General features: G+C 45.3%; 1 protein-coding gene across 2 annotated transcripts in view; it reads right to left on the reverse strand.

Annotated features, from left to right (window-relative positions):
• The window catches only part of immp2l (inner mitochondrial membrane peptidase subunit 2), a 203,690-nt gene that overhangs the window by 107,803 nt on the left and 79,501 nt on the right, over nt 1-16,386 (reverse strand). The window lies entirely within an intron of this gene.

The raw sequence follows: 16,386 nt of genomic DNA on the forward strand, positions 1-16,386 counted from the left end.
ACCAGACCCATTGCAAGATGCTGTACTCTGTCGTCGACCCTAAGCCATTCCAGCCTGTCGAAGTGGGCAGGGGTGAGGTGGGTTCGGGGGGCTAGGTCAAGTAGGAGCCTGACCAGTTTGTTTTGGGAAGTCTGGAGCCTGGTTTTAAGGGCCTTTGAGGTGCTGTGGTACCAGGAGGTGCATGCATAGTCAAAGAAACCCTGTACAAGGGCTCCTGTTAAGGTCTTCAAGGTGTTTTTGTTGACCAGTGAGGAGATCCTGTAAAGGAATCTTGTTCTATGGTTGACCTTTTTGATTACGTTGGTGGCCATTTTATCACCGGAAAGATTAGCCTCCAGGATGGAACCTAGGTAGGTAATTTCATCTTTACGTGTGATAACATTGTCACCCACTCTAACCAAGAAGCCATTTGCCTTGCTGAGATTACTAATAGAGCCAAAGAGAATGGATTCAGTTTTTCCCAGGTGTAAAGATAGTTTATTATCAGCGAGCCAGGTGCAGATTCTACCGAGTTCAGAGCTGAGGGCATTTTCAACCTGCAGTTTGTCCCTGTCCGAGACCAGCAGTGCTGAGTCATCTGCGAACAGGAACAAGTTGCAGTCACAAGCTGAAGTCATGTCGTTTACATATATTAGGAACAGTAGAGGCCCTAGTATGCTTCCTTGTGGAACGCCACAGCTCACTGGGAGGGGGGGGGGGGACAGTGTTCCGTTCACTTCCACCATCTGTTCTCTCCCCTCCAGGTAGGATTGCATCCAGCTCACTGATGTGCTATCGAAACCAATTGCTTTTAGCTTGTTAACCAGTATTGAGTGGTTCACGGTGTCAAAAGCCTTTTGGAGGTCCAGCATGACCATGCCGCAGTATTTGCCAGCGTCCACCTCTTGTTTGATGTGGTCGCTCAAGTAACGCGCCGCAGTGTTGTGAACACCCGAGCGCAACCAAACATAAAATGATCTCTTCTCCACTAGTCCCTCCCTAATATATAGTCTGGTTATTTGTTGATGAAACTGTCAGTATATTTAGTCATAGTTTTAGTCATTGTCTCCACCAGGCCGAAGGCATGGGGAGAGAGTATGTTTTGCACTCCGTCCGTGTGTGTGTCCGTCCGTCCGTGTGTCCGTCCTTCCTTCCGTCCGTCTGTGTACAGCTAATCTCCGGCACCGTTAACCCGGTCGATGCCAAACTTTGCACACACACTCCCTGGATGGCAACGATGAACCTCTGCCCCGCATTTTCCAGAACGGCCTGTTATAGCGCCACCATGAGGCAGCTTTTCACATTTTTACCTAAAACTGCACCGATCTGCGTGAAACGTTGCATGCACACTCCCTAGTGGCCAAGGACAAACCTTTGACCTGCAATTTCCGCATCTGCCTTTTATAGCGCCACCAGGAGGCTGACTTTTGTAAAACACCTTTTTTGATATTACTCCTCCAGATTCTGTCCACAAATCTCACAAATCGTTACACAGTATCTCTATGGTCATGTGCTCAAGTCGGATCTGTCCGATATTTCATATTCCATCCTAATTGGCTATAATTGGCTTTCACAGTTTGCAAGATTGCCCCGTTTTGAACAAAAGCCTCAAATCATGAACGCAGCATACAATTTACGTGAAATCTTTCACACATTTTCTTACTAGGCTGAGGAATATATCCCACCCTTTTCACATTGGCCTGTTATAGCGCCACCAACAGGTTGATTTTTGCAAAACACATTTTTGGAACAAAATGCCTCAAATCATCCAATTGCCATCAAAGGCTCCTAAACATTACTCCTAAACATTTTGCCAAACATCACACACACTCCTATCCTCCTGGTGGAGACCTGTGCCCGGAAGGGCACTTTTTCTAGTTTGGATTTGTTTTTATTTGGTTTTCCTCAGTGAAAAAGTTTTTTGTCAACGAAATGACAATTTCGTGAATCAATGCGTTGAGAGCTAGTAGATCAGCTGTTTTCAAAGTGCATAATTATTGAACCAATTAATAGTTGCAACAAGAGATTGTAGTCTACTTGCCAGCCCATAGAGATTGTAGTCTACTTGCCAGCCCATAGAGCCCCATTGTGAACCCGGACATGTTGAGTACACCAAGGTTTTATGTTAGAAATGTTGAAAAACTGCCAGATGCTGTTTTGAGTGTTTTTTTTTTTGCTTGTAAATGGATTCAGCATCATGAAAACCCCCTAGTTTGACATTTTGTCACATATTACATAAAGCATGATGACATTTTGAATGTTTTGCATTCTACAGTATAGCCTAGGTTGTTAATGGTACTAGTCCTTACCCGTTCTGAATATATGAACAGTATATAATATAACATGCTGTATGCAAGTTAGCATCCGGCAGTTTCTACATGCTGGGGACCCATACTCAACATGTATAACATAAAACCTTGGTGTACTCAACATGCCTGGGTTCACATTCTGGCCAGCGGACTATTGTGGTAAATAATAACTACATTGGATCCATTGGATCACATCCATTTTGTCTTGGAAAGTAGCGGACACACACGGCTTCCACCCGACAGTGATAAAAGTAGAGCCTAAAGTGAGAGACATTTCATAAGAAAACCACTTAATATCACCCACTCATCTTTATGGGGATACTAAATATGGCCCATCATCAACATCAGTATCGGACCCAATCATTCTGCACGGGTCTCTCACACTTCCATTAAGACTGCTTTAATGGCATGCATTATTATCTGCATGCTACAAATTATGATCCACGGTGGATAATATGGAAGCAATCCACACAGCCAATCTAGGGGATAATAATTTGGTAATTGGACATGATCAAGCAATTCACTCTCAGCATTATATTAGGTGAACTAGAAAAATAGATGCCATTCCGCTGTTTGGCCCATTGTGCCTGAAAGCCACTCCATACCATACTTGCAACTGAAGATTTAAAAATCACACCCGTGTGAACTGAGTGGTGTAAGGTCTTATATAGACTGATCAGCTGTGGTCTGACGTAATGAAATCACACCCGTGTGAACTGGGTGACCATAGCAACCATGCTCATTTTTTGAGTGGTGTAAACCACTCCTACGACGGGTAAAACATTTTTGGTACGAACAGACACGGGTACAAAGCCAGTTGTAGGAGTGGTTTACACCACTCAAAAAGTGGTGTAAACCACTCCTACGACTGGCTTTGTTAGTCTGTCTGTCTGTGCTCAAAAAATGAGCATGGTTGCTACGGTCACCCAGTTCACACGGGTGTGATTTCATTACGTCAGACATTACGTCAGACCACAGCTGATCAGTCTATATAAGACCTTACACCACTCAGTTCACACGGGTGTGATTTTTTTGGTACGGACAGACACGTAAACTAACAAAGCCAGTTGTAGGAGTGGTTTACACCACTCAAAAATGAGTGCTGGCAAACAATTTGCATCATAAGTGCTCTAAACAAACGTTCAAAATCCCACACGACGTAATCTTCAAAAGTCATGCATTGGAGGGGCTAGCACCTCTCAAAAAACATTGTAGCGCAGTAAAAGGTACAATTTTACCTGTGAGGGGTAGTGGAGTAGAATTAGAAAGAATAAAACAATTATAATAATCACACTCGTGTGAAGTGAGGGGCACCCAATGTGGCTTGGCTCGGTTCCAATTTGTCGGGTGCTGTTTGTTAAGCAAACATTAAAACATTACGTGTCCATAGACTTGGCTGGGGTCCAATTTGTTGGGTGCCGTTTGTTAAGCAAACATTAAAACATTACAAGTCCATAGACTTGGCTGCCACATGACAATTTCTGAGGTGAGAGGGTCTAGCGACCCTCAAAAAAACACACTTGCGTGAAGTGGGGGGCATGTACAAACATGAACATGGGCTCCATTCACAAAGCCAAAGCCAAAGCCAGGCATTGGATGGGCTAGCTCCCTTCAAAAACAAAAAGGAAATACTCACAGACACAGCATCAATTTACAATTTACAATTTTGGCATTTAGCAGACGCTCTTAATCCAGAGCGACTTACATTAGGCAAGAACAAAAGCATGGGAATACATCACATATATAAAATGCATTTATCATGAAACATGCGTAAGCTAAGAACGTAACTAGAACATATCTATATAATGACAGCATCGAGACTATAACTATAACTAAACTCACCATGAATAAATACCTAAAGTTACCATTAAGACCTGAGGCCCATTCTACAAAATGTCTTCTAAATCAGTGCTTCTCACACAAAGATGTTAAAAAATAGCTGTGAGCTTATGCTATATTTTTGAATAGCAAACACAAAGATCTGAAATGACACAGCTTTCCCAGCCGGTATTAATGGGCTAAATAAAGTGACATAATATATACTGTAAGTAAAGTACTGGGTAGAATAAAAAGCATGGCGCTGGATGGGGACCGTTGCATAGTTATGCATTTAATCTACTGTCCTTCCACCGTATCTGTTCATTAGCCTGCTAATTAGGTGGCCTCATTTCACATTACCGTCGTTCACAAATGTTCCCTCGTTAATGTTAGAGGCTTCATGGTTCTGAATGTCTCTGTGCAAAGCACACAGTTAGTACTAGGAATTAGCAGCTATGTGGCTATAGCTGGCCTGAATCCCTACAATAAGGCAATAAACCATAAGAGGCCGCAATGAAAAGCACGTTTAAACAGACCATTGAAATGTCTCAGTAGCCGTCTACAGACCTACCAAGATCTCAGTAGCTGCATTCTGAGTGCGTTTGTCGAGGAAATGTGGAATACACTAAGTTATACATTTAAGGAGATCAAATCACTCATGGGAAACTAAACTATGAGAAGCTGTTTTCTGTCCCATTATTATCTTTACTGACATTTGACCTGTGGTCTGAGGGAAGGGTCTTCCCATTGTCTCATGTGTTAAGACCCACCTACTCTCCCTGAGGGAGTAGGAAGGTATTTAAGATGAAGTCTGACTGAATTGTGTTGAGTCAGTGTGGTGTTCCATTGTAACTGGCTCCGTATTCGAATACTACATTCTAATACTCTGAATTGTGTCCGTCTCATTATGTTGTTTAACTGTGTTATAAGTGCTCTCCAAAAGATTCCATAACACGTTGATCACAGCTCTTGTTTTGACAGCGACGAGGCGTGTTGTCCGACATTACTACCCCTGACATTAAATCTAATCCTAACTCTAACCTCTGTCTTAAAAGTATATTCAGTGATTTCACTTAATTCAAATATCGCTTATTTTTTTGTTTTGTTGTGATAATCCTTCCTAGAGTGTGCTGCTGACCTGTCAGTCCCCAGTTAACCCCTGGGGTCAAAAAACATTAGGTTTCGTTTTTGGCTATTAGGTGGCCCAGCCTTCATCCAATCAGGATAGAGAGGGGCCTTCCGCCAATCATGATCGAGCGGGGGCGGGCCTTGGTGTGCGTACTGTTGGCCTGTCGCATGTCCCCCCCACTGTAGTGCACGCATGTGCACATCTTGTTACCGGGGCGGACCGGAGGGTTTTCCAAATCACCCAAATCACTGAATACTCCTTTAACCAGCCATAAGCCCCCTAACCTCATATCAGTCTTATACGGCTACAGTTTTGTCGTCGCTACAAAACAGTAGCTGTGATCAACGCATAGAATGCAGCTACTGAGATCTTGGGAGGTCAGTAGACGGCTACTGAGAGCATTCAATGGTCTGATTAAACGTGATTTTGTCCCTTTCAGTGCATGAATAACATTCAAATCGGGAGGCCTTCCTAGTTCAGCACCTTATTTTATTTTTGTCACTGTGATGCCTACAAAGGAAATGAACTTAGAACTCTTGGAACAGCCCTGTGTGATGTATTAGAAACGTGTGTTTGTACTCGGTTCATCATTACCCAAATACACACATAAATACACACCATCCATCTGAGTCATTGACAGACAGACGAGAGACTGCTGGACACATCAAAACAGACGACTGATCTGATTTGACTATTCTGCATTTTATGTTATGGTTAGGCTACTCTTCAAAGATGGGAAACGCGAACAGTCTCATCATGTTTTGCCCTGTATCCGAGTTCCAGCAGCTGTCTTCCCTGAATGTGTGTAACATTTCATGTCTTCATCCATGTCATGTTGACAGTGTATGATGTCCTTTCTAGGCCTGTCACGATTAATCGCCTAATCGCAATCATTTGAGATAATCGCTATGATTTCTGCATAATCGTCAATCGTTGTCCATACATGTCCATACATGTTCAAACATTTTTCAAAAATAGCAGAAATAGCTGATCTACAAGCCTACAACAGTGCACAGTGTGTGCTTTCCTTTCAGGACAAAAAAAACAACATGTTATGATTATATCTTAGGCTTGACCTCTATCTGTTTGACTTGAAGTCACATGGCCCAGCCCTAGTAGGACCCTTGACAGTACAGTACAGTATGTGTGCAGTGAGCCATGGCCATCGCTGTGTGAAAAACCAATGTGTTCCGTGTCAACTGACCCGCTTAAATAAGGTTAAACGCGAAGCCTTATTGGTGTCTTGACCAGCGTGCAACCTAGCTAGCCTAAAACAAACCCCATCACATGGCTCCTGTGCCTCTCCACAAGACGTCTGTAATGTGAAAGAAAATACAAAGCAAGACAGCAAGTCCTATCCACTCAACCGTTAAAAGAAAAATAATACAAGTTATAGAAGGTGAACGATATCCGATCCTCCTTCCCTCCTCCCCCGGCTGGTGCCCTGCGCACTACCCACACCCGTCTGCCTGCCACCCCCCCTCTCTACCTTCATCTACTCCTCTTCCCCCCCCCATCCCCTCTCTATCCCACTTCTCTCCCCTCTCCCCTAACGAGGTCCTTCTCCTTGTTACCTCTAGTCGCCCCACCTCATGCTCTCTGGACCCGGTCCCATCCACTCTGTTGCAGTCTATTGCACCTGAACTTCTTCCCTTCTTAACCCACCTTATTAACACCTCTCTGACATCTGGCTACTTTCCCTCTACTTTCAAGACTGCCAGAGTCACCCCCCTCCTGAAGAAACCGACACTTGACTCCTCTGAGATCAAGAACTACAGACCGGTTTCCCTTCTATCCTTCCTATCTAAAACTCTCGAACGTGCTGTCTTTAAACAACTGTCCTCCTATCTCCACCAGAACAACCTCCTGGACTCCAACCAGTCTGGGTTCAAAGTGGGTCACTCGACAGAGACTGCCCTGCTGGCAGTGACGGAGTCGCTCCATGCCGCTAGAGCGAACTCTCTCTCCTCCGTCCTGATACTCCTGGACCTGTCTGCAGCGTTCGACACGGTGAACCATCAGATCCTCCTCTCCACCCTCGAGGGGATGGGTGTCTCAGGCTCTGCACTCTCCCTGTTTGCATCCTACCTGACGGGTCGCTCCTACCAGGTGATGCTGAGAGGGTCTGTGTCAGAACCACACAGGCTCACAACTGGGGTTCCCCAAGGCTCGGTTCTGGGTCCTCTTCTTTTCTCTCTCTACACTACATCTCTGGGTGCTGTCATCCACTCCCATGGCTTTTCCTACCACTGCTATGCCGATGACACCCAGCTGATCCTCTCATTCCCCCCCTCTGATACTCAAGTGGAGGCAAGCATTGCTGCTTGTCTGGCTGACATCTCGGAGTGGATGTCGACAAACCACCTGAAGCTCAACCTGGACAAGACCGAGCTGATGTTCCTCCCGGGGAAGGGCTGTCCGCACCGAGACATGGCCATCACCATTGATAATGCTGTGGTGACCTCAACTCGGACTGCGAAGAATCTGGGTGTGACCCTGGACGATCAACTGACGTTCTCGGCAAACATCGCATCAGTGACAAGGTCCTGCAGATTCCTCCTCTACAACATCAGGAGGATTCGCCCCTTCCTCACGGAGAAGGCAGCCCAGGTGCTCATCCAGGCTCTCGTCATCTCCCGCCTGGACTACTGCAACTCCCTCCTTGCTGGTGCTCCGGCATCTGCCATCAGACCTCTGGAGCTTGTTCAGAAAGCTGCGGCTCGTCTGGTGTTCAACCGCCCCAAGTTCTCCCACACAACCATCCTTCTCCGTTCTCTACACTGGCTCCCCGTAGCGGCTCGCATCCAGTTCAAAACCCTGGTGTTAGCCTATAGGGCAGTGAAAGGAACAGCTCCTTCCTACCTCCGGGCTATGGTCGATGCCTACACCCCTGCCCGACCACTTCGGTCTGCCACCGGTCACGACTCTTTTCTGTTCTGGCCCCACAGTGGTGGAATGAACTTCCCACTGATGTTAGGACAGCAGAGTCACTGCCCATATTTCGCCGCAGGTTGAAAACCCACCTCTTCAGGAAACACTACCCTTCCTCTCTGCCTGACCTACTTGTTGTTAACTAGTTGTACGAACGCTTGTTTTCTATTGTTGTATTGTTTATTGGATCTTGTTTAGTCGATACACTTAATTGTTTTAGCTCATGCTCATTTGATTTAGCTATTTTGTCTCATCTGTTTAAGGAAATAGGTAGCTGATATATTGCACTTTTACCTTAGCGCTAGGTATACTCTTGGTTGCTTGTTTTTGCAGAAAATGCACTAAAGACTTCTGGTGATTAGTAGTTTTTGTTCCCTACCTATGTTGAATACACTTATTGTAAGTCGCTTTGGATAAAAGCGTCTGCTAAATGACTGTAATGTAATGTAATGTAATGTAATATACAGTAGCATAGGTGGGCACAGGGACGTAGCTGATCCTACGAGTAGGGCAACCAAATTTTGGTTGCCCTACTCGTAGGATAATTTGTGCTGCCGCCCCTCCCGACGAGAGCGCTGCATTTCCTCATTCAGATCGGCTATTTTCGCCGTTTGCGAGGACGCACACACGGCCGCTCGTTATTACGTGGCAGAGCCGCAGAGAAATGTGTTATTATGAGGGTCGGCTTGGCACTTTTTGGCACATTTTGTTGCCCCCCTCAGCATGTTGCCCTACTCGCAGTGCGTATTGCGTGTATACGTAGCGACGGCACTGGGTGGGCAGAGTCCGGGGAGCAGTTCTGGGTTAGGCGTCTTGCTCAAAGATGCTGCGATATCATAGCCAGAGCCAGGAATCGAACCTGTGACATTGTTTTCCCCCAGGCGGCCGCTCTAAGCATTCAGCTATGGCCACAACATGGGCTGTAGTTCAGCTAGTTGTGTGCTTCCTACCCCAGCAGGGATATCTAACAGCGAAGAGCAGCTAAAAATGCTCCTCTGTAATGTCAAATGTTACTAAATCCTGAGAGTAGTGCTGCATACTACTTACATGCAAATATGATTCTAATGCAGAATGTTCTGGCTTTTTGCAAAACATTCCCCTCAAAAGGTCAAGTGCAAATTTGACTGTCCTGAAGCAGCAAAGTACAATTGGTTCTGGATTCACGACTTTGGCAAAATATTAATGAAAATGTATGACTGTACAATTTACATATAGACATATATGTGCTGTACAGTAGGAGCTGTTGTGTGCAGTAAGTGGCCGTTATAAGACAGTTAAAACCAACGGTACAGTACAGTACAGTACAGTACAGTACAGTACAGTACAGTACAGTACAGTACAGTACAGTACAGTACAGTACAGTACGGCCGGCGGCGTAGAGTGGCTGCTTGGGAAACAGTGGTGGAAAGTAACCAAGTACATTTGCTTAAATACTGTACTTTTACTACTACTCCACTACATCACGGATCCAAATTGTACTTTTACTCGACTACATGTATTTGAAAACTTTAATAAGGGTAATAATAATAATAATAATAATAATAATAATAATAATAATGATGATAATGATAATAGAAAATATTACATACAAATAATAAAACCTTATTTGTATAGCACCTTTCATAACATGAAATGCATCTCAAAGTGCTAACCCTTTAGTTACTAGTTACTTAAATTATTTATTTTTAGAATATTATTATTACAAAACATTCAGTATACATACATACATTTCGGCCATTTGAAAATAGCCAATCTACTGTGCTGCAGTGCAACACATTTTAAGCTTGTAGGAGCCATTATGATGGTGCTATATTATTTAGGTTAGGTTAGGTTGGCATATTATTTTTGAACACTTGGTGGCGGGCTTTAGATTTGACAGCACTGGGTGTGTATTTAGGGGGTCACTGATCAGATCAGATAGGACACAGGTGGAAGCACACCGCTTCTTACCAGCAGCAGCAGAACAGAGACAGACACACTTTGCTACAATAACATCACTGGTATGTTCATGTTCATTTCAACTGCTCAACAAACTTTCTCAATAAATACACCAAAACCGGATTTAACCCATTCAGGCCTGACGTCGAAATTTAAAAAAAAAGTTTTCTAAATCATGACAATTTTCGGATTAACGATTTTTCAAAAATAGCAGACCTACAAGTTCATAGCGCGCCACTCGGTGGCGCGCTATGAGCTTGTAGATCTGCTATTTTTCAATAGCTAAATTATAACATAATGTTTAAAACGCTAACGCTAACGTGACATGGATGCGTTCCAGGTCTCAATGGATTTAAGACTGGAAATCCATCTGTTATGTTTCTGTTAGTACTCTGCGTAGGATCACTCCCAGCACCTGTGAAGTAACCTGCAAATATACATTGGAAGGTGAAGGATTGCCGTTACAAAGCGTATAGATCTGCTATTTTCAAAAGATTTGCATACTGTACAATTGAAAACATGCAATGGGACATTCTGCATGAGTAGGCCTACTTTTACTTTTGGTACTTTAAGTACATTTTGATGCCAATACTTTAGTACTTTTACTCAAGTACATATTTGTTTCTATATTGCAGAATTGATACCTTTACTTTAGTAAAAAATCATGAAATGAGGGGTGCCCACTGTATTTATATCAGCCAGATGTACTGCATCACTGCCCTAAACACACATTAAAGTCCACAGACTTGGCTGGTGATGGGTTATTTTTAATTAGCCCTTCGCTAAGTCCCTCCCCAACCCGTCCTTGTCCAATAGCACGTTAGCAATGGTTACTAAGAGAGGAGACTTGACACGCTTTTATTCTCCCCCATTGAGATGCATGTTAAATGGCAGGGTTTTCTCCATAACATAATCCATTTTGTTTTGCTTGGCCTTTCCTTCTTTAGCGATCCTAGACCAGATTGCGCAACCACGCTGCCGTTCACCTCCATTTATACAGGCTGACTAAAAAGCTGAATAACTCGAAATCTACGGAGCTAAAACGTGCAATGTTCGGAGGTCTTTGCTGATTATCCGGTGATCTAGATGGGAATATTGGCGCTTTCTAGAGCAAGGATGGCTTTATTTTAGATCGCTAGCATTGATGTTATTTATTTAGCATCTAAGATGGCCGCCCAAACAGGATGTGAGTCCAGCGTGTGTTACACTACAAACGGCTCAGCAGTCTGCGGTTAGCTCTGCGTCCACCAGGTGGCAGAGCAAATCAAATCAAACTTTATTTCTAGACTTTATCTTATCTTTACTTATATTTTAAATTACATTTCCATTTTGTCTCTTTTAAATGGCTCTTTGTGAGAGCTTTTTCTTTTTTTCTTATATTGCCTTTGATGTTGATACCATCTTGGACAGGGCAGAGAAGTGTATCTCAATGGGACTTCCTGGAAAAATAAAGGTAACATTTTAATACAAGCCTTTTAATTGCCTTTTCATATTACGATATTACTATTTTTTACTTAACCTGCAACACCCGGATATATTTCTACTTGCAAAAAAAGAGATTTCAACCTTACTACTACTACTACTAGGACTTTATGTAAAAAAAAAAAGGAAGAAAAAAAAAGGTTTTATGCAAATTTTATGCTAAAAAGCATCGCTGGGGGTTTACAGGGTTAACTCATTAGCATATTCTGAAAATGGGGTCCTTGGGGGCAAGCAGAAGTTAATAAAGCATCGAGGGCACGGTGGCGCAGTCGGTAAAGATGTCACCTCACAGCTAGAAGGTCCTAAGTTCGATTACCGCTGGGGCGTGTTCTCTCCTCAGCCTACCCTACAGTAGCAGCCTTTCTGTGTGGAGTTTGCATGTTCTCCAGGTACAAAAATGCAGTAATCCTGGTCTTCCTGGTCAGCCTGATGGAGGGGAAAGGGACTGGTTGGAATGACGTGTTGTTGTGTTCCCTCCACGTGCTACGTCCTACCGGGGAAACTCCCCCCTGTCAGGTGATGATGCAATGAAGGAAGCATGAGCTCAATTTGGGCTCTCCCCAGGTTGGCAGAGTGAGAGTAGCGCCCAGGATTACAGTTTAGGGCAATTGGCACAGAGTGAAAAATGGGTTACAAAATCGTGGGATTTTGTAACCCTAATGATATATATATATATATATATATATATCATCAATCATTTATATATATATATATATATATATATATATATATATATATATATATATATCATCAATCATTTTAACCAATATCTTTGGGATAAATAGCAGATATACAAGCTCATGAAGGAAGCATGAGCTCAATTTGGGCTCTCCCCAGGTTGGCAGAGTGAGAGTAGCGCCCAGGATTACAGTTTAGGGCAATTGGCACAGAGTGAAAAATGGGTTATAAAATCGTGGGATTTTGTAACCCATATATATATATATATATATATATATATATATATATCATTTTAACCAATATCTTTGGGATAAATAGCAGATATACAAGCTCATAGTGTGTCACTTCGTGCCACGGTATGAGCTTGTAGATCTGCTAATGGTTAAGCAAAACATCAGAGTACTTCTTCCACCACTGATATAGTGCGCGGCTCAGCATGGTGGCAGCCAGGGAGGGAATAATATGAGCTATGGTTGTCCAGAGATGCAGGCCCTTTGCTCCGGCTTTCTGAACATCATCCAAAAGCCATGATTCACCATCGGCGGGTGGCCCTCTACTCTCCTCTCACATCCCCTCCGCTATTTGTCTTTGTTTAATTAAAAAGGTGACAGGAAGCAGTGACAAAAGCGGGGTCGCAGCAATTTATAAAAGTGACATATCTCCTCCGACTTGTGTCCACAGGCCCGGTGCACTTAACATAATCAGAAAAAAATAAAAACACACGAGATGAGAAGGAGCGGCCGGCGCAAAGAGCCGCCAGAGGTCGAGCGATGTGCCTTTCGAGATGGACGACCCAGCGTGACCGGGTTTGGTGACTGTGCTGTTTGTAGTATAAGCAATACTATGTCACTTTTTGTGTGAATAAAATGTTCTTTTATCCAAGTATGGTAGAGCAGTGGTTCTCAAACTACTACAGCAGGAGGCTCTAGTGTCTCAGTAGTAAAAACGCAAGTTATGTATATAACTATGGTTCTATGAATACCGGATGACCGCCAGAGGGCGGTGATTTCATCACCTGGATATACATCGCGCGCACGCGCAGAGGTCGAATATTAATACCAACACTGTCACTCATGACCCCCTGTGGGCGTGAGCCACCGATATAGGTGCCCAGTTCACAGGGTTCATCCTCATGAAATCTTTTCGTCGGGATTCCGAGTGACAATGAACTCTGGCGGTCATCCGGTATTCATAGAACCATAGTTATATACATAACTTGCGTTCTATTTCATACCTACTGACCGCCAGAGGGCGGTGATTTCATCACCTGGATGACTCATACCAACATGGTCACGAGGAATCTGCGCTTACCGAGGTCGGTTTGCAGATCTAATGGACAGCCAAACAGCCGTCACCACAGGGTGAGGGAGAGTCAGGTTGGCTGACTCTTGGCAAAAGCCCAAAACAGATGGAGCCCATTTGGCTGCACTGCAGCACAGATGTCCACCCCCTGGTCTGGCATGTCAAAATGCCTCTGGGGAGGCCTTGAGGCCTACTGAAGAAATCTACCTCAACGCAACAATCAAAGTACCTCTAAGTGTTGCGTTAGTCTCTGTTGAATCAAGGCACAGAACTTCCTGTGCCCTTTATCACAGACAAAAACAGCCATCACAGCTATGCCGTGCCACAGAGCCCGGACAGGGCACAATAGGCAGGTACTAGAACGCTCCATGCCTGGCTGTGGAGCAAACTAAAAATGATAGGCTAGCCAACGTGAAAGGCAGAAAGTCCTTGAAGACATAAGAGGGATTGGCGAATGGTAAACCCAGACCCATCGGCATCCCAGTCTCAGGCACCGGGCAGGGCCTGAAGACAACCTACTCACTTCCGTAGGGTCGCAGTGAGGGCAAATGGTACTAGCAGATAGCCATTTGAGAACGGCCCGATCCAAGGGCTGGGGACAAAGTCCATCCAAACCTGGTAGAGTGGTACCTCGTACCAGATGGTAGGGGGCGATTGCTCGCCCCGTCAGCGTGGCTGATGGCATACCCACAATAAAGTGTGACAGGCGCTGTCCAGAGAGAGCGCAACCTTTATTAGAGCCATCATAGCCAATGAAGAGCCGTTCTGACCACCAAGTGCATGTGGTAGGTCTAACATAATAGGCTCTCAGGGCCCGTACTGGGCACAACAGTTCTCAATCACAATTACTCTCCTGGTGGAGAGGTTAAGGCTGCCAATATCACAGGCAGGTATTGAAAACACAGAGCAACGTGGTGGTGCTTTGTCTCAACTAAACCACAGTTTACTTGTGTTGGCGTGCAACGCCCTGGTACAGGATGCACAAGAATCAAGTAGGGTTCGGACAATAGGCATGATTGTCAGTGGTCAGTTTACGCAGCCGAAGGTGACCCGGGTGAAAATGCACCCTCTCCCTAAACTGACAGGGGATTCTGTCTGTGGGGAGGCCAAAGCACTTCATCGAGAAGCTGCAGTAGAGGATTCGGCTGCAGTGGTAACCAAAAACGAACCTCAAGTCACGTATAGCCCGCCCAATATGAAAAACAAATTGAGGCGGAAACATGGAAACTCATACTTCCTGACCGGTATGGTGGCACCATACTACTGTGCGACTGCCTCTGCCTATCCTGTGAAGGATACACGACACCAAAAGTTGCAGTGTAGAGAAGACTTACAAGAAGTCACCTGGCCAGGGGTGGGCCAGAGTGTCCTGCCCTAACGGTCAGCGCCGGAAGGGAGAACTACAGTTGGCCACGCGTCAAGCGCTCAAGGCCAAAGATCCTGCTCTGCCGTACATATGCCCAGTGATACGAAACATCATCGGATCCAAGAGGCTTAAATGGGAAGCATGTCCGCCGCCTGGACTGTATACCCAACAAGAGCATTGCTATGAAACCAGCAAGATGAGGCAAGACCTCCTGCAGAGACTGACTGGATCGAGCGACCCCTTAGTGGGTCGGAAGATAGACTGTTGACATATCATGTTACGAACAAAGTCTAAACATCCCAAGGGCCAAGTCCACTGCACACTGGCCCAGTACATCACAGACACTGGCTGGAGATGGTAGGCAGTAGAGCGAAGCACGCTTACATGCCTGTACATAACTGAAACAGTAACCCAACCGTATCCACGGTGGTAGGCAGAATTCTGGGGTTCGAGGCCCAGAAATTATAGACAGAACATGTAAAAGGGTGCAATGAAAGCAGCCCTAGAGAAGCAACTGTCTACGTCGCTTCGGTGTGCCCAACAACCAGAGGAACTGGCTGGCAGCACTGTACTCGTCCAAGACGAGACAGGTCAGTGGAAGCTGTCCGTCAGCCCCCCATTAAGAGTTTAAGCAAGGCCATGCTTGCAGACCATTCTCAATCTGGCACCGCCTGGAGCACCTCCACTGTGCCCAGCATACATGACCAGAGGCAACTGGTAGGTCTGAGATCGAGGATCAGGCGAAAACCACCACCTTCATCAGTCACATCATGAATCAAGGAGAAACCTTCAGTTGAACCAAACTGCTTGTTCACCGTGCACTATGCTGCAAGGTCTGTTGGGTGGCAGGCCCAAACATCCGGCCTGGAACGACAGGCAGAGTGTTAAGTGTCCCACTGTACTTCCCTGAAAGTGGGGCCTGTTAGAATGCTGAGTCTATAATTGATGTGCAAGCTAGCTGTACGGTTGCACATACGCAACATGTGTCCCCTGCATTTACCCATCTTATTGCTACTAGGAGCAATGAGCAGCCATTCTACAGCGCTCTGGGAGCAATTAGGGGCTCAGACCGGGACACACATGGACACATTGCTGGCCGGATCTGGCATTGAACCCGGGACATCCAGGGGCTCTGGGTCGCCAGGCGGGCTCACTAACCCGCCGTGGCCGCCCCTCTGGGCCACACTAGGCCCCAACATCATCAGGGTAGTTAGTTACCACGTAAGCTAACGCCTAGAACAAGCATCACCCATAGGTGCCGTGCCTGCGCATCAATGCGCGCAGGCCAGAGGGCCAGGATGAGGTGACCATTAAGGGACCGTCCAACACGTCCAGCTGCCGTGGCATGGATCTAGTTGGCAGACCAGTGACTCTACACTGCGTGCGGCCATGGGCAATAGCCATACTAGCTCGAAGGCTTCATCTAGTGACACCACCAGAGAAGCAATGCTGGC

Source organism: Electrona antarctica (genome assembly GCF_951216825.1).
Source record: "Electrona antarctica genome assembly, chromosome: 5".
Taxonomy (NCBI): Eukaryota; Metazoa; Chordata; class Actinopteri; order Myctophiformes; family Myctophidae; genus Electrona; species Electrona antarctica.